The 26,976-nt window shown below is 40.4% G+C and overlaps 1 long non-coding RNA gene across 1 annotated transcript in view; it reads right to left on the bottom strand.

The window, feature by feature from the left end:
* Positions 1 to 11,365, bottom strand: part of LOC129137330 (uncharacterized) — a 28,936-nt gene extending 17,571 nt beyond the window's left edge. The window contains exon 1 of the long non-coding RNA XR_008539784.2: positions 11,135 to 11,365. This is a non-coding gene — a long non-coding RNA (uncharacterized LOC129137330). The remainder of the gene's footprint in view (positions 1 to 11,134) is intronic.
* Between the last annotated feature and the right edge of the window lie 15,611 nt (positions 11,366 to 26,976).

Below are 26,976 nucleotides of genomic sequence, written 5' to 3'. Positions count from 1 at the left end.
GCCTCATGATAAAGTTCTCATGAGATCTGGTTGTTTAAGAGTGTGTAGCACCTCCACCCTCTCTCTGTTGCTCCTGTTCTTCCATGTAAGATGCCTTGCTCCCCCTCTTCCTTCTGCCATGGTTGTTAGTTTCCTGAGGGCTCCCCATAAGCCAAGCTGATGCTGCCATTCTTCCTCTACAGCCTGCAGAACCACGAGCCAACCAAACTTCTTTTTCTTATAAATTTCCCAGTATGAAGTATTTCTTTATAGCAATGTGAGAACTGACTAATACAGATGGTCATATATCATTGTATCTGACTAGGGACTGGCTAGCATTCTCTTGGATTTGAACAGCAAACTTGATAGTGAGATTAGGGATATTTTCATGAACTATATCTTCAAATAGATTTTCCAACTTGCCTATTCTCTTTTCTTCGCTCTCAGAAATGCTGACAAATTTTAGATTTGGTCTCTTTACATAATCTCATATTTCTCAATGGGGATGTTTATTTTTCTTAATTTTATCGTTGTTTTTGTCTGTGTTGATTAAAAAAAACAGTCTTTGAGCTCTGAGATGCTTTTCTCAGTTTAGTCTATTCTGCTATTAATACTTCTGATTATATTATAAAATTCTCATAGTAAATTTTTCAGGTTAAGAATTTTTTAGTTTGGATCCTTCTTAAGATGGGTATTTCATCTTTCAGGTTTTGAATTATTTTACTGGTTTGCTTGGCTTCCTTGGATTAAATTTCAACTTTCATCTCAATCTAAATAAGCTTCCTTGCTCTTTTTTCCATGTCTGTCATTTTAGACAATTCAGACTGGTTAAGAACCATCACTGGGGTGCTAGTGCGCTTTCTTGAAGGGGACACTCTGGCTTTTTGCACTGTCAGAGAATTTGAGCCAATTCTTTCTCATCTGGGAGAACTGGTATACCTCTAATTGTGGTATCAACTGAGTACAGTCTGTTGGCTTCTTTTTTAGAAGTTTTCAGAGGACTAGGACTCTGTATAGGGTCTTCGTTGTTGAATTATTACTCTTGGTTTCACAGGGGAAGAATTAGTAAAGTGATTTTTGGTGGTGTAGTTTGCACTGCAATCCAGTAGATGGCACTTGAGGGCAATGGGATGTAGATAGGTTCATTCTATCTACAAGCCATGCAGTTCTTTTGTGTATCTTCATATTTGCAGCTATGTTCTGTGGTACAAACGGGAGAGTGATGACCACTTCACCACGTCTGCTCATGAGTCTTGGGAGACTCACCTCCAATTACTGGCACTATGCCTATTATTAGTATCATTATTATTATTGTCATTGTTGTTATGTCTTTCAAGCTGTGGGGCTTCCTTGGGGAGATGTCTTGTAGAAAAATAGACTGCACCTTTACCATAACAGCCCTGTGGAAGGAGCTATGCCTAGGGCCCACACCAGCCTGTGAACCTGTGTGAATCAGGCCTCTCAGATTTGAAGAGGGTGGGCTCCTCCCCCATTCAACTGCCAAGCACAGATCCCAGCTTGGCACTCGTGAACCACAGGCCACAGCACTGGAGTACCAGGACTTGCTCATGACTCCCTCTTCCTGATGCTTGGGGCCAGGTTCCAAGTGTGGTGAGGGATCTGAGGGACTTCCGGGCTGCCAGAATGCACTCAGGTGGAGCAAAGCACCCAGGTTGGGTAGCAGAAGCTACAGTGTATACATGCTTCCCCCAGGCAGCCAGGCAGGGGCCATGTGAGGGGCTGGCTTACAGGCATGCCTGCAGGATAGACACGTGCCAGTCCTGCAGGTAAGCAGGCCCTGCTTTCTCCCTGAAGGTTAGCTGGGGCCAAATCCTCTGAGAGAGAGAGAGGCAGCCCTGGAGGTGGGACCTTACGGTTGAGTTCCACCAGACCTGACCCTTGCTCAAAGATCCTGGCTATGTGCCTGCTACAGCTCCATCTGTATCTACTCACCAGGGAGATCTCCTTGCCAAAGCAAATGTCCATGGGGGTGTGGGGTTCCTTGCAACCAGGATCCCAGTGGTCTGCAGTTGAGTGAACAGTCTCCCAGTCACTTTACTCGCTCCTTCCCCAGGTGCCACTCAGGGCCAAAAACCAGTCATAGCATTCAGGCAGCCCATAGGGGCACCCCAGCTTCCTTGCTCTTCAGTCTCAGAAAATGCATCTTTTCTCCATCCACACTCTGCATTTTCTCTCTAAATGTCTGTTCAAATTATGTTGATGTAGTCAAAATTGTGGTGTTTCTCTTTGGGAGATGCATTTCCTAGCTGCATCCAGTCAGCCATCTTGGAAACTCTCTTAAAATTATTAATGTCGCAGTTTCTCCCAAAATTATCTACAGATTTAATGCAATTCCAATCAAAAGCCCAATAACATCTTAAAAATGGAGATGGAAACAGAAACTACCATTCTAAAATTCATGTAAAATCTCAAAGAACCAAGAATAGCCAAAACAATTGCGAGAAAGAGAGAGAAATGTTCAAAGCTCTAATATCATAATTAGAAATTTCCGGCCGCGCGTGGTGGCTCACGCCTGTAATCCCAGCACTTTGGGAGGTCGAGGCGAGCGGATCACGAGGTCAGGAGATCGAGACCACGGTGAAACCCCATCTCTACTAAAAACACAAAAAATTAGCTGGGCGTGGTGGTGGGCGCCTGTATTCCCAGCTACTCGGGAGGCTGAGGCAGGAGAATGGCGTGAACCCCGGAGGCGGAGCTTGCAGTGAGCCGAGATCGTGCCACTGCACTCCAGCCTGGGTGACAGATCGAGACTCTATCTCAAAAAAAAAAAAAAAAAAAAAAAGAAAAGAAAAGAAAGAAAAAGAAATTTCCTAATGTCAAAAGTTACTCAGAGTCACATTACTCAAAACAGTGTGGTACTGGCATAGAGACTATAAACAAATGAAATAAAATAGAGCCCAGAAAGATATCCTCATATATATGATAAAATAGTTTAACAAGTTGCCAGGGTTAATTCAATGTGAAAAGAAAGTCTTTAGAAAAAAAAATTTGCTTAGAAAACCAGATATTCACATAATGAAGTATAAAATTGGACTTATACCTTACACTGTGTATAAAATGAAATCAAAATGCATCAAAGACCTAAAAGAAAAAGTTAAAACTGAACAACTGTTAAAAAAATAGGGCTAAATATTCATACCATTAGATGTGGGAATAATTTCTTGCTAATGACACAGGCCCAGTCAGCAATTTCTTGCTAATTTCTTTCTAATGACACAGGCCCAGTCAACAACAAAGTAGACACAGGACTTCATCAATAGTGAATTTGTCTCTCAGAGGACACTATCAATAGAGTAACAGGACAACTCCAAATAACAGAACATACTTGCAAATAATACATCTGGCAAGGTATTAATATAGGGAAAATACAAAGAAAAAGGATTTGAAAATCTTCAACACTCTTCACGATAAAAACATTCAATAAACTAGAAATAGAAAAGATATTATAAGACATCTATAAAAACCCCACAGCTAACATCATACTTGATGTTAAAAGACAAAATGTTTTCTCCCTAAGATCAGAAATAAGACAAAGATGTCTTATTTATATATGCTCTCACGACTTCTATTCAACATAGTAAAAAAGCTGTTACCTAGAAAATTAGGCAAGAATATAAAAGTATTAGTGATTTTAAAGCAAATACACACATAGCACCCAGGCATAAATACAAAAGCAGACTTTTCACTGCACATAAAGGTGGGTACACCCAAACAAAGACACACAAGCTGTCAGAGTTAGCAGCTGAAAGACACAAATAAATGCTGAGAGAAACACCCAGTTTAGACTTCTGCTCTCTTTACCACACTTGCCTCCCATGTTAGCAGTAACCACTGTCTTACACATTGTGTATTTTACTTGTATTATTCATTTCTTTTTTCCTAAAATATCCGCATCAAGTAGGCAGAGTTATTTGTTTTGTTTCATTAACTGCAGCACCTCCTAGAACATCTGCTACACAGGGCAAAATTAATACTTAATAATTTACTGGGCCCAAACTCACACAACTACACACTGTGCTTTTCCACATATCTCATCATAGGCCCACATACATTTGATTTGCACAAAATGAATTTTTCTCAACCCTATCCCATGTGGCAGGGTGGTGTCTTCTGAACTCCAACAAATTCCTAAAGGTTAGTTTACTCAAAGGAATTGAAAATGTAAGTCCACACAAAAACCTAAGCAAAAAAGTTTACAGCAATATTAATTGTAGTTTTCACAACTTGGAAGCAACCAAGATGATGTGTTCACCAAGGTGAGAGGTACAAAATTATTATACAAAAATCAATTCTATTTCTATACATTTGCAATGAAATATCTAACAATGCAGTTGAGGCAAAATAAATCCATTTACAATAGCAGTTAAAGAATAAATACATAGGAATAAATTTTTAAAAATATGAACATAAGTGTAATCTGAAAACTACAAAACTTATTGAAAGATGTTGAAGATCTAAATAAATGAGAAACCATTCCATGTTTATGAATCAGCAGGTTTAATACTATTATGAAGAAAATAACTCCCCAAATAGTCTACAGATTCAGTATAATCAGAATTCAAGGTGACTACCATGTAAAAATTGAAGCACTGATGCTGAAATTCATATAAAATTAAAAGGGACTAAGAATACCCAAAAATCTTTTTAAAAATATGCCAAATAAGAGGACTCACAAATCACAATTTCAAAATTTGCCTTAAAGCAACAATAATCAAGATGGTGTAGTAATGACCCAAGGAAAGTCATTTAGATCAATGAAATACAACTGAGAGCCCAGAGAGAGTAAAATCAGCAAAATGGCAGAATGAACTGCTCCAAACACCTGCTCCTCCACAGAAACGTGAAAAAAAAGCAGAACCGTCAGAAACAATGTTGTAAAACCTCTTGAAAACCATCAAGTTTTACAGCAACCATATAAATACAGAATCAAGGAAAACAATGAAGAACAGGAGAAAAGCCTTGTGGACTTTTCAAGTGTCTTTGCCCAAAACCTTCCCTTACTTGATGCCAGTCTTAAAAACAGCATCCTGAGTTCCCAGTGTGAGCCTCTGCTCAGTGGTTGCAGAAGGAACAGAGGAGACCTTACTTGCAAATTATTGTGTTGTTACATTACAACCTGTATTAGGGCTATCCAGAGGTCTGAGACAAGGCTCTCTTTTTCGTCTAAGTCAAAAGAAAATCAGTGTAAAATATTGACAGGAATTACTTGAGAGTATTTTAAGGAAACTAAAAGCCAGCAGCCTTCTGGAGAATAGATTACAGATGACACATACCATAGGTCACATAAAACCAAGAATAAAAAGCTAGAGTAAGAGTTTTTTTTTTAGAAAAGCCCCCAGGTATACTGGGAAATTGACAAGGCCCTCTGTGCATAACCACAAAAAAACACATTTTCTTAAAAGACCTGAGAAGACCCTCAATTTCAGCACTAGCTGACTTTCAGGCTCAGCTCAGCAGAAAGTGAACACTGAAGCAGAGTTTTCAATAGTCTATGTATTAAAGGAATGCCCCAGCACAGAGCCATCCACAAAAACTGGAAGAGAGGGATTTTTGTTTGTTTGTTGTTTCTTCTTTTTCCACTTCAGGCATTCAGGAAAATCTATCAGTTTGTCTTCATCTCAGTTTTGTCATATAGACCTTTGTGACAAATAGATCTATACCAAAAAAACTACAAAATTTTAATGAAAGAACCACAAAAGATCTAAATAGAGAGACATTTCATGTCTATGAACATAAAGCCTCAATATTGTCAAAATGTAAGTTCTCCCCAATTTGAATTATAGATTCTACATAAGCCCAATTAAAATTCTAACAAGTCATCATGTCAGTAACAGAAAATTGATTATAAAAGTTATATGAAAAGCCAAAAGATATAGAATGGTCAACACAAAAAAAGAATTAACGTGTATTGGCACTACCTAATATTAAGACTTTCCATAAATCTACTATAATCAAGGTAATTTGACACGTGGAAAAGAATAAACAAATACCATATAAAAACAGAACAGAAAACCCAGAAATAGCATTGGTGGTACAGCAGTGAAAAATAAAAAGGAAAAGAAAACCAAGAAATAAATCCACACAGTTGACTGATCTTCGACAAAGGAGCAAAGTTTAATTTAAAAAGTAGTCATCTTAATAAATGTTTCTGGAACACTTGGACATTTATTTGAAAAGAAATAAATAAGACATAGGTCCTGGAACTTTCAAAAAATTCACTTAAAATGGATCATAAACCTAAATGTAAAATGTGAAATTTAGAACCTTTGGAAAATAACACAAGATAAATTCTAGACATAATTGGGTTTAGCAATGAGAATTCAAATGCAATACCAAATGCATAACCTGTGAATGAGTATTGGATAGATTGGATTTTATTGAAATTTACTCTGTATTATGAAAGATATGGTTAAGAGAATGATAAGAGAGACTGGAACAGAATATTTGCAAAATACATATTTGATAGAGAAATAGAATTCAAGACATATTTTAAAAACTCCTAAAGCTCTTTAAGAACCAAATAAAAAAATGGACAACAAAAAAAGGAAAAACACCACACCTAAGATACACAGCAAATAAGCATATGACAAAATATTCAACATTACGTGTTTTTAGGGAACTCCAAATTAAGGCAAGAATGAAGTCCCACCCTATAACTAAGATAAAACATAAAACCCTGACAACACCAAATGCTGGTGAAAGTATGAAGCAATATGAACTGTTTTTTATTGTTTAATAAGAAATATTCAGTGAAAAAAACAGCCATTTGGAAGACAGTTGGTATTTTCTTACAAATATAAACAAGATCTTATCATACAATTCAGCAATTACACTCCTGAGCATTTACCCAAATGAGTTCAAAACTGGTATCTACAGAAAAGTCTTCACAAGAGTATTTGTAGCAGCCTTATTCATAATTGCCAAAAACTAGGAGCAACCATAGTGTGCTTTTCAATATATGGCTGGATAAACTCTAGGATATTCATACAATAAAATGCTATCCAGAAAATGAGCTATCAAGCCACAGAAAGATATGGAGAGAGCTTAAAGCCATATTAAATTTTAATAAAAGCCAGTCTGAAATAGCCACATGGAATACGATTCCAAGTAAATAACATCCTGCAAAGGGCAAAACTATAAAGAAAGTAAAAAGAATCAATGGAGAGAAAGAGAAAATAGGAGATGCGAAGACTGATGCACAGATGGAGCACAGGATTTTCAGGACAGTGAAACGCTTCTGTATGATACTGTGATAGGGAATGCATGACACATAGATTTGTCAAAACCCATAAAACCGTAAAATATAAAGAGTGAATGTTAATGTAAAGGATGGATTTTAGTAAATAATAATGTTTTTCTTTATCAATTCTCATCACCACCAAATGTAATACACTGGCTCATCAACTGTAATAAATATACTTCACAAATGCAAAAAGTTAAAACGGGAAATTATGAGCTGGGGAGAAGGGGTACATGGCAACTTACTATAACATCTACCAAATTTTTTCTATAAGCCTAAAACTGCATTGAAAAATAATCTATCAAATTAAAAAGCAAATAAATTAGAAATCAATGGAAGAGGCCAGGCATGGTGGCTCAAGTCTGTAATCCCAGCACTTTGGGAGGCTGAGGTGGGCGGATCACCAGGTTAGGAGTTTGAGACCAGCCTTGCCAACATGGTGAAACCCCGTCTCTACTAAAAATACAAAAATTAGCCGGGCATGGTGGTAGGCACCTGTAATCCCAGCTACTCAGGAGGCTGAGGCAGGAGAATTGCCTGAACCCAGGAGGCAGAGGTTGCAGTGAGCCGAGACCACGCCACTGCAGTCCAGCCTGGGCGACAGAGTGACACTCTTGTCTTGGGAAAAGAAAGAAAAAAAGAAATCCATGGAAGAGTCGTAACTATGCAAAGAGAAAATATCACATACACAATAATAACATTTCTATAAGACATAAAATAAAACATACTAACATAGGGATACATACACAGATTATAAAACAATGAAGAGAAAATTATCATATAATTCACAATACTGGCTTAATTTGGAGAGAAATGGATGGATTCAGCCTCTCAGAATCATTTCAAGTGAGTGTGTCCAGTGAAGGCTTCTTCCAAGCCTCTGACTGGTTGTCATTACATGAGCATTCCCTTCACAGTGTTTCAGCTGACTGCAACTGTTTTCTACATTTACTGGATATGTAATACTTGTAGGAAGTTTCCAGAATAGAAACTCAATACACAAATCTTGGCACATTTTGAGTTGCCACCAACTAAATGTTGAAACTAAATTTATAGAAGATGCCTATTAAAACTAATTTTCCTGAAGTCTTAAAATATGTATAACAAACTGTATAAAATTATAACAGAAAAATTAGACACTGAAAGACATCAATGTATAATAAAATAAATGGAAAGACAACATAGGTATTTAGAAAAAAGATTAAATATCACCATGGTCTAAACTCTCCCAAATAGATCTTCCGTTTTATGAAGTTTCATGAAATTCACAATGAAGTTTGTTTTGTTTGTTGGTGAACTAAAGAAAAACTACTTCTAAAAATTCAGGGAGCACAAAAATGTCTAAGAATAGCCAATATATTATACGAAACACTCTTAGGGAGTGTTATAGATTAACAAAGGGAATTAGTACCCTTATAAGAAGATGTACCTATCTATCCCTTTCAGACAACAGAAATGCCGTTTAATTATTATTCTATGATAATAAATTATTTAGTAAACTCATAATCATATTTGAGTACTTGACAAGGTTGTCCCACAGAATTTTGTATTCATATGCCATGTTCAGATAAGGAAATTCTCCACCCTAATACTTGAGCAATTCTATTTAATTTATCAATTTATCATGCTTTTTAACAAACAGGAATGTATTCATTTTCAACAGCCATAATGGAAGCTACAAGTTTTTCCCCTGCTAGGATTCTTGAGTAAAATCCCTAGAATTCCATTTAAAATTATCCAAAGGAAAAGAACAGACATCAGAAACTTATTACACATACTCAAGGAAAGAAAAAAGGTGAAAAAGACGACGAGTTAGTGGGTGCAGTGCACCAGCATGGCACATGTATACATATGTAACTAACCTGCACAATGTGCACATGTACCCTAAAACTTAAAGTATAATAAAAAAATAAAATAAAAAAAACAAATGAAAAATAATCTATTTTTTGAAAACTCACTTATGGTTTGCTTTTTTGAAAATACTGCATTTATCTCTCAAACTCCATTCATGAAATGCATTTTATATTTAATGAGATAGAGGCTCAAATAATAAAACAAATCTTTTGAAATTGACAAACCCAGGAAGGGTGGTGCTGGCTGGAATACAGACACTTCTGATTGAAGGGTCAAGTCAGGTCATCTCATCACGTGACACATCCTCCTATCCCCTCCTGCTCACTGAAGTGCTCAACAACCACCCTTCCAGGAGACATTGCACTGTGCCCACAGTGTGCCCACAATGTATTTGACTTAGCAGGTTTTTCCACCACCTCATTGTGGTGGGCTTTCCTTGTCCTTTATTACAGTTTTTTTTTTTTTCTCTTCAAAGTCTAAGAAAATTAACAGGGCAGTAATCATTTCTGTCTTTCCCCTCAGTACCAGTATCCAACTCATCACACACCAATTTTATCTCCAAGGAATGAAAACTGGGCTTGAGGGAAGAAAATTTTTACATCCCAAGGGGTTAGCTTTATATATGAAGTGTATACCAAAAAGTTTCTTGCGGTACCAGGGCATTCGGCTGCTTCCGTGAGAGGCTTCACCCGTATACCTCAGGCTGTCCACTATGAGATGACTCTGCGGCTGATACTCACTAGACCCTCCAAAAGAAGTGGCTGCTGTGGGAATGTGGGTTCATCCACAGGCAGTTCTGAAGCCCAGAACCAGACAAAGACAGGAGAGTGGCTGAGGACACATCACCCTAAATAATTTACAAAGGAGAATCTCAACCCATAGATATCCTGAGAAGGTGTCAATGCCTAGGGAAGATAAAAGGAGAGGCACAAAGATCTTTTACAGCAAAGTGTCAGGTGATTATTCTGTTTTCCTCTCATGTGAAGTCTTCAAAAACAGAAATATTTTAAAAAGTCATCCACAGCTCTGTGAAAAAATATTCAACAATTAAAACACTGATATCAGTTTGAAATGTATGAAAAAGGACAAATAGTTTGTAATGTGAGTTGGAGAAAGAAAGTTGACATTTGAGAATTTGGGGAATTAACTGGAGATGTAGTCTTTTACTGTAAGCCCTAGAAGAATTAGACTGGGGGAAAATGCTGGTGGATTTGAGACCCTGCTTGACATACATTTGGGAAATGCAGAGAAAAACCAGTTCCCCCATGGAGTGTTGAAATAATCAAATAGGAGACAATTCGACCGAGGTGGTTGTAGCTCCCTGACTTCCTATCTAGGAAAATTGAAATGTAACTAAATGCATTTATTGCAAATTACTAACTTGGAAGGGAAAGGAAATTCAGGCTTAATCAACCACAAACGGCTCTGATTACAGAACGAGAAAATTTCTACCTGGATAGTCCAAATAAGGCAGCTACATTACTGTACCCAATGAATTATTACTGCATGTGGTTTGCTTCTCATGAACCTTACAAAAGCCTCTTATTCAGGTCCCTCCTGGGGACTCCCAAACCACAAACCATAGCTGGAGGTCTCCCAATCCACTTATCTGTTTGCTCAATTAAACTAACATTTGAATGGTGCCTCAGTTTAATTTTTAACAAGAAAAAGGACAGAATGGGGACCCTCGGGGCCACAGCTCCCACCTTGCAGGAACCCCACACCCCGAGCAGGAATTCCCCCTGATGACCCTCCCATGGTCCCTGCACTCTACCTGGGGAGACGCGGGGCTGCGGGCACAGAGCTGCCCAGAGAGGGATCCCGGTGGGGCAAAAGCGGCCGGGCAGGAACGAGTCAGGATGCCGGCCCCCCCGCACGCCACAGCTGGAGGGGACTGAGGCCGGAGCAGTGCCTGCGGGGACTCAGGTGCCAGACCCCGGAGCTGACCCCGGGGAGGAGGCCCGGGTCCCGCCACAGCCGGTTCCGGCCAGGACCAACCAACCACACAACCTCTTAGGAAGCCCGGCTGCCCACTCTCACCATGTCCTGGTGTCTTCCTCATAAATTTCTCAGTACGTGCAGGTCACAGAGTCACAAGAGGCTGCTGCACAGCCACTTAGGGCCTCTAGGCGTGAAGAAGACAAAGCAATGGAGACCAGAAGTCACCTGGAGCAGGCAGCGCAAACGCGGAAAACAAAGGCCCCACCGGGTGCATGAAGACCGCACCCTCCTCTGCAGTTCAGCGCCTGATTGAACAGTTTTCACCCCAGCACCAGTGATTGGATAATAGGGCTTCAGGCCCCTCCGCCTTGGGTCCTGAGTGACGGAAGATGTGCGCCAACTCGTAGCCAAATGAGGACAGGGTGTAGCCCTTCCAAGCTGTAGCCCTTTTCAGGCAGGACTTCCTCCTTATGCTGAAGCCCGGCCCTCAGTGTGGGACGTTTGCATTTTACCTTGTATAAAAGGTTATTTTTATTTGTAAATTATATACATGTGGCCGGGCATGGTGGATCTCACCTGTAATTCCAGCACTTTGGTAGGCTGAGGGGAGAGGAGCTTTTGAAACCAGGAGTTTGAGACCAGCCTGGGAAACATAGAGTGAGCGCCTCACCACACATCTTTTTTACAAAAAAAAAAAAAAAAAACCCAAAAAAATTAGCCAGGCGTGATTGCGCATGTCTGTGGTCCCAGCTGCTTGGGAGGCTGAGGTGGGAGGATCACTTGAGCCTGGGAGATAGAGGCTGCAGTGAGCTGAGATCAGGCCACTGCACTGCAGCCTGGGTGACAGAGCAGGATCCTCTCTCTCTTTCCCTCACTCTCCGTGTGTGTGTGTGTGTGTGTGTGTATTATTCAAAATGAAAACCATATAATGACAATTATTTTTATGTTTGTTTTTTGAGAGACAGTCTCACTCTGTCACCCAGGCTGGAGTACAGTGGTGCGATCTCGGCTCATTGCAACGTCTGCCTCCCAGGTTCAAGCGATTCTTCTGCCTCAGCCTCCCGAGTAGCTGGGATTACAGGTGTGCACCACCTTGCTCGGCTATTTTTTGTATTTTTAGTAGAGATGGGGTTTTGTCATGTTGGCCAGGCTGGTTTCGAACTCTGGAGATCAAGTGATCTGCCCGCCTCGGCCTCCCAAAGTGCTGGAATAACAGGCGTGAGCTACCAATGGCTCGGCCAATTACAATTATTTTTAAATTTTAGATTTTACAATCTTTCTGGCCTCTTGGCTTTTGAGGCAGCCTAAACTTTGAAAACAGGCAGTCCTCTGTTCTAGCAATGTGCAATAAAGTAAAATATGAGCATGTATGTCAATTAAAAATTTCTAGTAGCAACATTAAGAAAAAGAAAAATGAATGAAATTGATTTTAATAACCCAATATATCTAAAATATTTTAACATATAATAAGAATTAAATTATATATATAATCAATAAATCTTCAAAATACTTTCTTGTATTTTTCCCCAGCATATTTCAGTTCATACTCTGCACAATACAGGTGCTCAGTAGTCCATTGTGGCCAGTGGCTGCCTTATTGCAAGTGCATCTCTGAAGGCTGTCTCTGACTTTTATGAGCTTAGGGAGGTAAAGGGCCTGAATCCTCCTCTTCTGCCAGATGGGAGGGAATGCCACTTCTCTGCCAATATCTCTCCTGTTTCAAGGGTAAGAGAGGTGGTGTCCTGAGTGACAGTAGGGGCCTACAAGAAACAAGTGTTCACAGGTAAACCACTGCTGTTCACTGCTGCTTGGTGTGGACTTGTCACCCCTCCAGAGATCAGCCCACAAAAGAAGGGGCCCCAGAAGGGAGAAATCTCATGTTTTTAGATCTGTCCATAACCTTGAACTCCAGAGTTTAGATGTCAAGAGAATAGATTACAGGCAAAGCTTGGCCCATCATAGTGGCTCACACCTGTATTCCCACCACTTTGGGAGGTCGAGGCGGGCAGATCACCTGAGGTCTGGAGTTCAAGACCAGCCTGATCAACATGGAGAAACCCCGTCTCTACTAAAAATACAAAATTAGCCGGGCTTGGTGTGCATGCCTGTAATCTCAGCTACTTGGGAGGCTGAGGCAGGAGAATCGCTAGAAACCGGGAGATGGAGGTTGTGGTGAGCTGAGATCATGCCACTGTACTCCAGCCTGGGCAACAAGAGTGAAACTCTGTCCAAAAAAAAAGGTAAAGCTTTTATCTTGCAATTTGGCCTTGGCAAATTAAAATTGAAAGAAATAAAGACATGTCACTATAAAAATCAATTAAACACAAAAAAGGCAATAAGAGCAGAAAAGAAGAGAAAATAGCCATAAGAAACAGAACTATTAACAAAATGGAAATAGTTTATTCTTCTCAGAATTAACATGAATATATACATGAAGTAAAATTTCCTATAAAAATACATAAATTGGCTAAAGATACTTTAAAAGACAACAATATTTATTTTCTGCTGTCTATAAGAAACTCGCTTCCGATCTAAGAACACAGATAGGCTAAAAGTGGCAATATGAAAAATACCTTCTAGGAAAATTGCAATCAAATGACAGCAAGAGGGTTCATAATTATGCAAAATACACATTAAGTCAAAGCTGAAATGAGACAAAGAAATATATAATGATAAAAGTGTCGATTCACTGGGGAAGCAGTATTAGTAATAAATATATGCACACTTCATATCAGGGCTCCCAAGCGTATAAAGCTAGCTTTGACACAAGTGAAAAAAGAAATAGCTCTGCAAAAACAGTAAGAGACATAATTACCCCACTATCAGTAATGAATAATAAAACCAGACAGAATGTTAACATGAGAACAGAGGATTTGAATAACACTGCAAACTGTGTAAACCTAAAAGATAGAAAGAATACACTACTCACAGTGAATAGAAATGAAAAGAAAAAAAAGACACTCCACACAACAACATCAGAATACACAATCTTTTTAACAGGTCATGAAATACTCTCCTGGGTAGATGACCTACTAGGACAGAAAACAAGTTTTACTAAATTTTAAAATATTAAACTTTGGGCCAGGAAAGGTGGCTCATGCCTATAATTCCAGTATTTTAGGAGGCTGAGGTGGGAGCATTGAGTCGTTAAAAAACACATAATAAAAATATTAGCTGGGCATAATGGCACATGCTTGTGCTTCCAGCTACTCAGGAAGCTGAGGTGGGAGGATTGCTTGAGCCTGGGAGATCGAGACTGTGCTTAGCCATGTTGAGCTGCTGTGCTCCAGCCTGAGCAGCAGAGCAAAACTCAGTCTCAAAAAAAAAAGATTAAAATATTACAAACTATCATTTTTTTATTAAAAGGGAATAATATTAGAAATCAATAGCGAAATAAATACTGGAAAATCTACAAATACGTGGAAATTAAGCAATACACTCTTTGTGGGTTTTTTTTTTTTTTTTTTTTGAGACAGAGTCTCCCTCTGGAACCCAGGCTGGAGTGCAGTGGCACAATCTCAGCTCACTGCCACCTCCATCTCCCGGGTTCAAGTGATTGTCCTGCCTCGGCCTCCCGAGTAGCTGGGACTACTGGTGCCCACCACCACACCTGGTTAATTTTTGTATTTTTAGTAGAGATGGGGTTTCTCCATGTTGGCCAGGCTGGTCTCAAACTCCTGACCTCAAGTGATCTGCCTGCTTTGGCCTCCCAAAGTGCTGGGATTGCAGGCATGAGCCACAGCACCCGGCCAAGAACACACTCTTGAGCATGCTCTTGTTCAAGGGTTGGAAGATAATATTGTGAAGCCATCCACACTACTGAAAGTGATCTACAGATTCAGTGTGATCTCTTCCAAATTTTAACTGTCATTTCATTTTTCAGAAATGCAAAAACATTTCTGCAACTTATATGGAATCTAAAGAGATTATAAAGAGCCAAACAACCTTCAGAATAATAATAATACTGGAGTTATCACACTTCTTGACTTCATAATGTATTACACAACTATGGTAACCACACCATTTGGTACTGGCATACAAGCAGACAGACAGACCAATGGAACAGAATAGAGCACAGAAATAAACTCTAATATATATGGCCAAATGAAGAGTTATTCATATATCCATATTCATTGCAGCATTATTCACAACAGCTGATAGGTGGAAGCGACCCAAACCTCCCTCAATGAGTGAGTGGATAAAGACAATTTGGAATATACAAATAATGAAATACTATTCAGTGTTTTAAAAGCAGGAGATCTGATTATTTTACACTAAGAATAAGTCCTGAGGACATTATGTAAGTAAAATAAACCAGTCAGAGAGGGACAGACACTGTGTGATTCCAGGTAAATAAGACATCTAAAGTAGTTAAGCTCCTAGAAACAGAAAGTAGAATAGTGTTAGTCAGAGCCTTAGGGGAGGAGATAATGGGGTAGTTGTTGTTTCATGGGTATCGAGTTTTAGTTTTGAAAAATAAAAACATTCCAGAGATATGTTGAATAATGATGTGAATATATGTTAATATTATTTAACTACATACTTAAAGCATTTAAGATGGTAAATTTTATGTGCTTTTCACTACATTAAATATGAAAAACTTTCTAAAGGGATACATATTTATAAACCATTTCAAAAATTACCTTTAAATCATAAAATGTCAGAAAAACAATAAAGAAGCCAGGTGCAGTGGCTCATCTATGTAATCCAAACACATTGGCAGGCTGAGGAGGGAGAATAGCTTGAGGGCAAAAGTTGGAGACCAGTCTGGAAAACAAAATAAGCTCTCATCTACAAATCAGGAATAGAAGCAAACTCATAATAAAAAAAAATATGAAACTTAAAACAGTACACTTTGACTTCTTGTTCAAGAGTCAGAAAATTTAATATTGTTAAGATGTCAATACTATTTACACTGAAGCACTAATTCAAAGTATCTTCTATCAAAATTCTAATGTTACATTTTTTGCAGAAATATTATTTTAAGTCCTAAAATTTGTATGGAATCTCAAGGGACAATGAGTAGCCAAAATAGCTTTAGAGAAGAACAAAGTTAGAGGTATCACACTTCCTGATTTCAAAACAGATTATAAAGCTATAGAAATACAATCAGAAAGACAAATAGATGATGGAACAGAATAGAGAGCCCAGAAATAAACCATCATGAATATCATCAAATAATCTTCAATCAAGTTGCCATGACCGAACAATGGGGAAAGAACAGACCCTTTAACAAATAGTGTTATAAAGCTGAATATCAAAATGGACAAAAATGAAATTGGACTTTTCATTTGCACCATATATAAAGATATCTTAAATGAATTAAACACTTAAATGTGAGTAAGATAAAATATAGGGTAAACAGTCATGACATTTGTCTTTGTAAATTTTTAATATGACAGTAAAAGCAGAAGTAACAAGAAAAAATAATAGAGAAACGAGATTACATCAAATGCAATAAGTTTTCTGACATCAAAGAATACATTTAGTGGAGTAAAAATGCCACCTAATGGCCGGGCATGGTGGCTCACACCTGTAATCCCAGCACTTTGGGAGGCCAAGGCGCGTGGATCACCTTAGGTCAGGAGTTTGAAACCAGCTTGACCAACATGGTGAAATCCTGTCTCTACTAAAAATACAAAAATTAACTGGATGTGGTGGCAGGCGCCTGTATTCCAGGCTACTTGGGAGGCTTAGGCAGGAGAATCGCTTGAACTCAGGAGGCGGAGGTTGCAGTGAGCTGAGATCATGCCATTGCACTCCAGCCTGGGCTGCAAGAAATGAGAAAAATAATGCAAATAACATATTTGACAGAAGTTAATATACAAGATGTATAAACAACTTTTACAAATCTACAATAAAAAGTGAATAACCCAATTTAAAAATGGGCAAAACTCTCAACAGATGTTTCTACAACGTGCATATTCAAATTATTGAGAGGAATTTGAAGAGATGCTCAAAATCACAAATCTTTTGAGAAATGAAAAGCAAAGCCCCAATGAGATACCACCTCACACTCACTAGGATGGCCACTATCAAACAAGAAAAAATAAATGTTTTCAAGGATGTAGAAAAATTGGAACACTTATGCACTGATGGTGGAAAAAATAATAGTGTAGCCATTATGAAAAATAGTACACATTTTTGTAAGATTTCAAAGTTCCCCAGAATATTAAAAATGGAATTATCATAGGATCTGATAACCCCTTTTCTGGATATCTATATAAAAGTGCAAAGCAGGACCTGAAAGAAACATTTGCACACCCATGTTTATAACAGAAGTATTCTCAAAATCCAAAAGGTAGAAGCTACTTGAATATCCCATGACAGATAAATAAGTACAGAAAATATGAAATACATATTTTATGATATGTATTTTATCACATGATACATATTTTATCATATGGTATACAATGAAATATGATTTAAAAAGGAAATCTTACCACATGATGCAATAACAATAAAACTTTAGGACATGATGCTAAGTGAAATATGCCAGGAAACAAAGTGACAGTGAGTGTATCATTCCACTTATGAGATATCTTAAGTAGTCCAATTCATAGAAACAGAAAGAATAATGTGTTTGTCTATAGCTCAGGAGAAGGTAAAATGGGCAGTTGTCATTTACGGGTACTGAGTTTGAGTTTTGCAATGGAGCAGCTCTAGAAGCCTGTTGCATAACAATGTGGATATATGTAACACTAATAAATTATGCAATTATAAAGATATAGAATGGTAAATTTTGTTACGTGTTTTTATTACAATTAAAGTATTGTAAAGTGATACATAAAAGATATATAGAGTTGTAAACTTTTCAGAAAATTACCTTTAAATTACAAAAGCATTTTCCTCACACAAACATAAATTCATCAATAAATACATGGGTAAATTAACACTATTTACATGACTTATCTCCTGAACAAGATAAAACAACTTCTGACACTAGCCAATAGAAGAAATATGCAAGATAAGTTATGAACAAATGGAATCTATTTATAGAGGCAAACAAACATGCATGATTTTATTGGTGATAGATTTGGCTGATTCATATTTTAATTAAACCCACATCTACTTAACCTGAACACATAGAGTTGCAGATTTACATACAAAATCATAATTTGTAGGTAAAAGCAAACACAATACACAAATGTCAAGGGACCTACCCTAAAAAAGAAACACAGTCATATGAAATTGCACAACAAGAATGAAGGAAACATTAACCAAAAAAACTCCTATATGAAGCATAGATGTGCTATTAAGAAAGAATCCTCCTAGATAACTGCAATTTTCAGCTGTGACTGTGCACCCGTGGTAAGCAGGGATTTTGAGTCATGACTGCGTTAGGGAGACTCTCAAGGTGGCAGAGAGTGCCAGCTCCAGAGAAGCCACTGCTCCTCCTCCTGCCACTGCAGGTGCTGCCGCCGCCTTCCTCTGCGCCTGAAGCCCCCACTGGGCGCCGGACTCCTTACTGGAGTGCGGAGGTCCTGTTCTTTCTGGAGAGCCAGACAGCTTTTCCTCCTGCCTTCTCGCTTGCTCACCCCGTAGGTGCAGGATCCGAGATCTGAGCTGCTCCTGTGTCTCTGAGGAGACAGCGCCCGACTGTGAGAATGAGGAGGCTAGCTGCGGGGAGAAGGGGCGACAAGAACGCCAGGCTCATGGGGCTGCTGGTGGCGGCGCGGGCAGGGCTGGCTGCTACCTGGGCCAGATGGTCAGAGGTAGTAGAGGTCGCCACCGTCCCCACCCTTGACCCCTAGCTGGCGTTCATACATTCTGTTTTCAAGAAACTGAAGAAGAGACAGCAGGAGCTGCTGCTCCAGGAGGTGGAGTGGCCTGGCGGAGGTCACACAGCGGCCACCTGCTGCAAGACGATCTGGTCTGCAGCCTGAGCCCGCGAAAGTCCGCCCCTGAGCAGGACATGCCGCCGTACTTGTCCCGCTTGCTCCCCTGCCTGCTGTGCAAAACGCTCAGGTGCCAGATCTCGGGCATTCCTGGAAAGTGTACTGCGGTGGGGAGGCAGCAGGGAGGAGGGGTTTGCCAGGAGCCCTGAACAGAGGTTCTTGGCACGGAGAGGAGAGAGAGGTGGCTGGCTGGTTCCAGTTGTAGCTAGGGGAGCGACAAACCTCATGGGACCCTGTCTTTTCAGGGAGACTTCAGTTCGTTTCTTTCTTTCTTTTCTTTTCTTTCTTTCTTTTTTTCTTTCTTTTCTTTTCTTTCTTTCTTTTTTTCTTTCTTTCTTTCTTTCTTTCTTTCTTTCTTTCTTCTTCTATTTCTTATTTCTTTATTTGTTTAGCAATTAACATCTGCAAAATTTTTAAATTTTACTTTAAGTTCTGGGATACATTTGCAGAACGTTCAGGTTTGTTACATAGGTACACGTGTGCCATGGTGGTTTGCTGCACATATCAGCCCAACATCTAGGTTTAAAGTCCCGCACGCATTAGGTATTTGTCCTAATGCTCTCTGTCCACTTTCCCCCTACACCCCTACAGGCACCAGTGTGTGATATTCTCCTCCTTGTGTCCATGTGTTCTCATTGTTCAACTCCTACTTATGAGTGAGAACATGCAGTGTTTGGTTTTCTGTCCTGTGTTAGTTTACTAACACAGAATGATGGTTTCCAGCTTCATCCATGTCCCTGCAAAGGGCATGAACTCATTATTTTTTTATGGCTGCATAGTATTCCACTGTATATATGTTCCACATTTTCTTTATCCAGTCTATCATTGATGGACATTTGGGTTGATTCCAAGATTTTGTTATTGTGAATAGTGCTGCAAAGACATATGTGTGCATGTGTCTTTATAGTAGAAGGATAAAAGAGCTTCTGCACAGCAAGATAAACTATCATCAGAGCGAACAGGCAACCTACAGAATGGGAGAAAATTTTTGCAATATACCCATCTGATGAAGGTCTAATATCTAGAATCTACAAGGAACTTAAACAAATTTACAAGAAAAAAACAACCCCATCAAAAAGTAGGCAAAGGATATAAACACATGCTTCTCAAAAGAATACAATTATGTGGCCAACAGATATATGAAAAAGCTCATCATCACTGGTGATTAGAGAAATGCAAATCAAAACCACAATGAGATATCGTCTCACACCAGTTAGAATGGCGATCATTAAAATGTCAGAAAACAACAGATGCTGGTGAGGATGTGAAGAAATAGGAACACTTTTACACTGTTGGTGGGAGTGTAAATTAGTTCAACCGTTGTGGAACATAGTGTAGTGATTCCTCAAGGATCTAGAAACAGAAATATCATTTGACCCAGCAATCCCATTACTGGGTGTATACTCAGTTCAATTCTTATCTGTTCTCCACCCACCTGAGCCTCTGAGAACAGAGAAGATGGGGCTCTTTTAAATTGGCTTGGCCATAATGGCCTGGAACATTGCCCCAGGGCAGACCTCCTTCTGGGGCCCTTTGCAGCCTGGAGGTTCACACCTGCCAACCCCAGGTGTCTTTAATACAGGGTCTAGTTAGGTCTGGCTGGCAGGGATGCTAAGATGCAGCACGATCTTGCCAGATCTTCGCTGTTACAAGACAGTTTAGCCTTCAGCACCCTGGACCATTTCCCTCACCTCCAAAAGCCCCTCTGAGCCTCAGTGTTGCTGGGCCCGGGCCCTGAGTGCCTCTCTATGGTCCTATCTTATCCTCCCTAAATCCACCAGGGCCTCACTCTGCCTTTCACCCTTTCCAAGAACAGGCACCATTCAACTCCAACAGGACATGTCTGGACCATGTGCACCCCTCTTTAGTGTTAAAACATAGAAAATAATTTCTTTTCTTTTTCATTCAACATGTAACTGATTTAACATATAAGGAGGGCAGCTTTATGGATAGATATGCATGTAAATATATACAAAAATTCTAAAAATGTGGGAAGATTAACCTCCTTATACTTTGTTCAGTAATTTTACAGTTTTTTTAAACTATCTTTCTTTTTCTTTTTCTTTTTTTTTTTTTTTTTTTAGACAGAGTATGGCTTTATTGCCCAGGCTGGATTTTGCAGGCAAAATCTCAGCACACTCCAGCCTCTGCCTCCTGAATTCAAGAGATTCTTATGCTTCAGCCACCCAAGTAGCTGGAATTTTAGGCGTGTGCTATCAGCTGTTTTTTTGTGTTTTTAATAGAGATGGGGTTTCACCGTGTTGCCCAGGCTGGTCTCAAATTTCTGGCCTCAACTGATCTGCTCAACTTGGCCTCACAAAATGCTGAGATCACTGGCATGAGCCACCAAGCCCAGCCTACCTGTCACTATCTCTATGTTTATTTGTTCAATAGAAAAGTTCTCAGTGAAGACTCCTTAGTATGATGGAGATAAGCTTGTGCACTCAATCATTGATAGATGCATAGTGAAAAAAACTTCAATTTCCCATTTGCAGCTCTCAGAGCTAGGATTAAAAACTCCTGGTCATAAACTCATGTGATGAGAAGTTATAACATGCCCTCATTTTCTACAAATCCACCTGCATTTACAGTTGCCTTTCAAACTTGCTAGAAGGGAAAGGAGTGGGGATGTGTCCCTGTTAGCGCTACTCTCCTCCCCTTGGTGGGTTTCCAATTTGTGCATTGTCCAGATGGCCCAGGAGCTGATGATCCAAGGGAAGTAGTCGTGTTTGTCATGAGAATGCTTTGCTGCAACAGGATTAGACAAAGCTGTTCATTGCCTGGAGCCCGTACAGACTCCAGAGGCAGGATGGAGTTCAGAAACCATCACTGAAATGAAAAAGTAAGGACAGAAGTTGAGGGCTGCCCACAAGAGAGAGCCAAAATGCCCCCTTTGGATTTCCAAGTGGTTGCTGTTGCTTCTTGCATCAGTCTTGCTCCTGACCACAATGTGTTCCTGGGCCTTTCTTCCTGGCATTTTGCTGTTTGTATCCAAGGGAAAGAGTCCTGGATGGCAGTGGTGAAAAAGCTGCCTGACTGCTAAAGCTGATCCCCTGGTGAGTTCTGCAGCCTGTTAAGCAGAGCCTGAAATTCTTTCTCACTGAGTGGTGATTCAGATCATGGAGGGTCCTCCTCCTGTGGATCTGCATTCAGAAAAGATTGTACCTTTTCTTGAAACTCTGAGGTTGATAGGAGATCATGAAGATGCCTGGTGTGGTTGCTTCAGCAGATGAGATGGCTCCTTCATGGCTTGTGTCTGTTTCTCCCATAGGGGACTTAGTGTACATGGGCTGAAAAGGTGTTCTTGCTCCAGGTTTCCATTGAATCATGACATACTGGGACGCTTTGCCCAAGCCCCACCAATGCTGAAGTTGGGGTGTGCCTTGTTGACCCAGATCCTGAAATTGCGGCTAAGGATGACCAGGCTGAGGCTGTCACTTTAAGGAAGAACTTCTAGGCCAATGTCTCATTTTTCTTGTCACCCTGAAATTTTCCTTTCAACAGAGGCCAGAAACAAGTCTGTGTGTGGGAGAGCCCCTACTCCTAGAGTTGGTACCATTGACACATGACTCCTAAGTTCCAGAAGAGGTTGAGTGATTTCTCCCATCTGCACAGCCAGAGTGGGCTGAGCATCGTGACCCTTGGTGCTTGGCTCATGCAGCCTGCAGAAGGATACAAAAGATTATAGGATGTGGGTGGTGGAAGAAGAGCTGGTACAAATGACAGGTGGCTGGTGAAAGAATAAGAGGCAGGAAGAGGATGGGACCTGCCTGGGGTCAAACATGTTTTGTTCCAGCCAAACAGTCAGATGACGTGTTGGACTTGGACTGGTGCCAGTGCATTCACAAGTCCCCTTCTGCTGTAGCCTGGGAGCTAAGGTCTTTGGTTCAGAAACCAAATTTAAATTTTAGACTTTGGAATTCCTGTCTGTTTTGCCTGTTTCCCTCCAATGGTGATTCCAGGAAAGGATTTCTCCTGCAAAATTTTGAGGATTCTTCTCAAAGGCTTCAATGAGAATCCTCTTTTAGAAGAGGATTCTTCTCAAAGATTTCAACGAGAACAGTGGTTTGTGATTGAGTGATGGATGTCCCTTTCCTCCTGCCTTCTTATTTGACTTACACAATAAATCTTAACTGTGGCAGTTATGGTCATATCATTCTTGACAACAGAGGAAACCTTAAGTCATTATCGATGATGCCAAAGCCTCATTCTCCTACATTAAACATTCTCCTACATTAAGTTTCCTGAATCCTTCATGTCAGCTGTCTAGAAAACCTAAAAACAGGAAATACTACAAATTAGAAATAAATACCTCAATAGGCACCAGTCATAAAAGTAAATCCAAGGAGAAACAGAATATATGAACACACATGTGACAAGTAAAGAGATTTAATTAAAAATCTTCACAAAAAGAGAAGCCCAGAGCCACATGGCTTAACTGGTAAATTCTACTAAACATTTAGCGAAGAATTAATGCCAACTCTTCACAAGCCCTCCCAGAAAATACAAGACAAATTGGGAACACTACCCAGTTTGTTCTATGAGGTCAGTATTACCCTGATACTAAAGTCAGACAAAAGCACCACAAGTAAATATGAATATAGATGAATTTCTCTGATGAACACACATACAGAAATTCTCAAAAAAGAATAAAATGAATCAAGAACGTATCAAAATGATTGTCCACCATAAGCAAGTGGTATTATTTCACAAATGCAATGTTGACTTATCCAATAATCAATCAAATGTCTTACACAAAGTTTAGGATAAAGGAAATTAACAGAAAGATCCCTTCAATAGACACAGATAAGTATTTGACAAATCCAATATTCATTCACAGTTAATCACCCTGGAAAAGAGGAGTACAAGCAGACTTCCTAGATCTGCTGAAGGGCGTTAATGAAAAACTTACAGCTAACCCCCTTGATAATAAAATACTGGTTGTTATGCTTTGACATTTGAGAACAAGATGAAAATGTTAACATCCAAAGAAATTACATAGAAAAATAAACAAAATCATTCAAGTGGGAAAATAATAGGTTAGAATTGTCTATCATTGCAGATGACATAAACTTGAATACAAAAGTTTATAAGAAATTCATTAAAACTCACTAAAACCAATAGAAGAGGAGTTCATCAAGGTCACAAGATACAAAAGCACACCAACATGGCACATGTATACATACGTAACAAAACTGCATGTTGTGCACATGTACCCTAGAACTTAAAGTTAATAAAAAATATATAAAAATAAAAATAAAAACAACCAAAATCAATATACAAAGTTCAATTGTACTTTTATGTACTGATCTGATCAACCTGAAATGATCAGGCTGAATTTTATTTTCAACCTGAAAATAAAATTAAGAAAACAATTCCATTTCTATGTGTATGAAAAAGAAATAAATATTTAGGAGTAGATTTAATCAAGTGCACTTTTACACTAAAATTTTCTTTGTTAAAATACATTTTTAAAAACTGAAAAATATAGGCATCGATGTTCATTTAGGTAATATTCCATTATCAAATGTATCCATTTGAACTCAGCACAATAAAATAAAATATATTTTAGCATTATTTTTATCATAACAAATAAAAGTTGGCAGAAAACTCATAAATAAAAAGGGACTAATTGTATGTGTCCAGAATAGCCCATCCTAATTTTTCTATTTTACATCTACTATAAATCAAATAGATTTTGTTCCATATTTTATAGTGGATCTTAAGATAAAATCCAAAGTGTTAAATATGTGAGATTGGTTATAAGCTCACCAAGGAGGTTTTTGCTTAGTGTAAAAATTTAGAGAGCATAAACTTGCGAAGGCAGAAACAAATGTTTTTGAATGAATTACGAAGGACAATACTCACGGGAGTGCTTCTCACTTTAATCAAGTGACTCACATAATCTTACTTTAGGAGAAACTGCCTCTCATTTTAGACACTGGTTCATAGCAGATGCTAAATGAACCAGCAGCAAGTTCATATCCAGGAGAACTGCTCACTGTACAGGATTTTGTCTCTGGCTGATGACATGATTCTGTCTTTCATAGGCTACTCCTAAGCTTCTATAATGATAGTAGAGTTCATCAAAGTGGAGCCCTAGGCCTGCCATCTTTATGCTCCTGGCCACCAGCAGCATCCCACCTGAGCATGGTGACATAGGGCATACCATTGACACCCACCTTGCTGCTGTTCACCTCCATGTACTAAGTTGCTAGACATTTTGCAGTGGAAATCCACCTTGCTGTGTCTGGTTGGCCAGAAGCTCTGTGGGTAGAATGGGATGGTCAGGAGAGCACATTGAAAGAATAGATGGGAGCTCAGAGGCTATCCACATTCCTGCCCCCTGCCCGCGGCCACAGCCCTCACCCAGCTGTCCAGTGTGAATGTCTGCTAAAAGCCGCTGAACTTGTTCTCTATCACAGAGGTGGAGTGACAGCTGTCTGAGGACACCACACTCCATCACTAGGCTCTTCTGCTGGTGCCACAGCTCCAGGTGGAAGGGCGAGTGAGCCAAGGACAGGTCCCGCCTTTCACATCCAGCCCACACTCCCATCAACTTCCAGGCCAACTTCAATGTCCTGATATGACACTCTTCTTGGAACTCTTGTGGTTCTTCAACCAGGAGATGGAGACAGTGGGGTTGCCAGTAGCCAGGCAGTGAAAGTTGGTTTGGGTGGCCAGCATGGCTGGCAGTTTCCTGTCCATCCACTGGGGCCAAATCCTCTGCTGGTGGAAGTGCATGTGAGGGCCATAGCTGAGGTTAGGGGCAGAGGCCCATCTGACCAGACCCCGAATCCAAGGCCACCCATGCTCAGCCCCAGCCTCAGTTTTCCCTCCTAATCAGGAAGAATGTTAGCCTTTCAAGGACCTCTGCCTGGGCTGCATGAGGCTCCCAGGAGCTTCAACACTATGTCCCTGCCCAGTCATGTTCAGAGCTGGGCCATGTGTCCCCTCCCATTTCCTATGCTCCCCACAAGTGGCTGCTCCTGCTGAGAGGTCGAGGTGCTTCATCCTGCCCTGGAAGCCCCAGAGCATAAGGGAGTCTCCAGGAGAGACCCCACCTGCCCAGGGAGGCACACGGGGGTCCCACAAGGAAGGAGGCCCAGCAGGTAACCCAGCTAAGTGAATGAGCCAGGACAGGCATTGGGAACACTTTACCAGGAGCAGAAACCCAGCCCCTTGCAGAACTGGGAGCCTCAGAAGCAGCTGAGAAGAATTGCCCCACAAGCCTCTGAGCCCCTAAGCCAGCCCCTGCAAAGCTCCGGCCACTGGTAAAGATGGTGTTCCAGAGGCCTTGGCTCTTTTTTGTCCTAACCTCCAGGGCTGTCACCATTCCCTCCCTCACAGCTCAATTAGTTTTTCTTCTTTCTGGGTGTTGGGATGTGGCTGCCTTTCTGTCTGGACTCATGGGTAGGCTGGACTGCCTTACCCCCAGGAGAGGGGCACCAGGGGCCCAGGAAGGAGAAAGGAGGGAGTCCCTTTCCCACAGTGACCTCCTCGCCATCCATGTGCAGCAACAGGCTCACCTCTCAGAGGACAATGCTGAGGCACAGGCAGTAGCAGTGCAGAGAGACACTGGGAAGAGGCACATCTCAGCTCTGAGCTGTCCTCCAGGCATCCAGGGATGGGGGAAGGAGACGCTGGGTGATGAAGACAGCTCAATGGGCTGTAGCAGAGGCTGTTCCCAGGACTGGGTGATGGGAGTGACTTAACGCTTCCCACTGTTAGACTATGCCTTCTGAAAGTGGCTCTTCAGTTACCCCCCGACTCGAGCCCACACCTCTCTGGGATGGCCAGGTAGGCAGAGGCAAGCAGGGAGTCATCGGCGAGTACACTAGGGTATGTGGTCAGGGGCAGAGGCCGTTGGGGCAGGTGAGCAGAAATTTTTATCCTCTTCCTGGATCTGCTCCTCTCCTGGGGTCTCCTTTTCTCTTTTTCCCTCTGCTTCTGTCTCCCTGGCTATTTCCTCCTCACTCACTTGCCTGCTCGCCACAGAGGTCCCAGGGGCTCAGCCCACCACCAATGGTCCCCAAGTTGTAG

This window comes from Pan troglodytes, chromosome 18, assembly GCF_028858775.2.
Source record: "Pan troglodytes isolate AG18354 chromosome 18, NHGRI_mPanTro3-v2.0_pri, whole genome shotgun sequence".
Classification (NCBI taxonomy): domain Eukaryota; kingdom Metazoa; phylum Chordata; class Mammalia; order Primates; family Hominidae; genus Pan; species Pan troglodytes.
The sequence above is the reverse complement of the archived record's forward strand: the minus strand, read 5'-3'. Positions and strand labels throughout refer to the sequence as shown.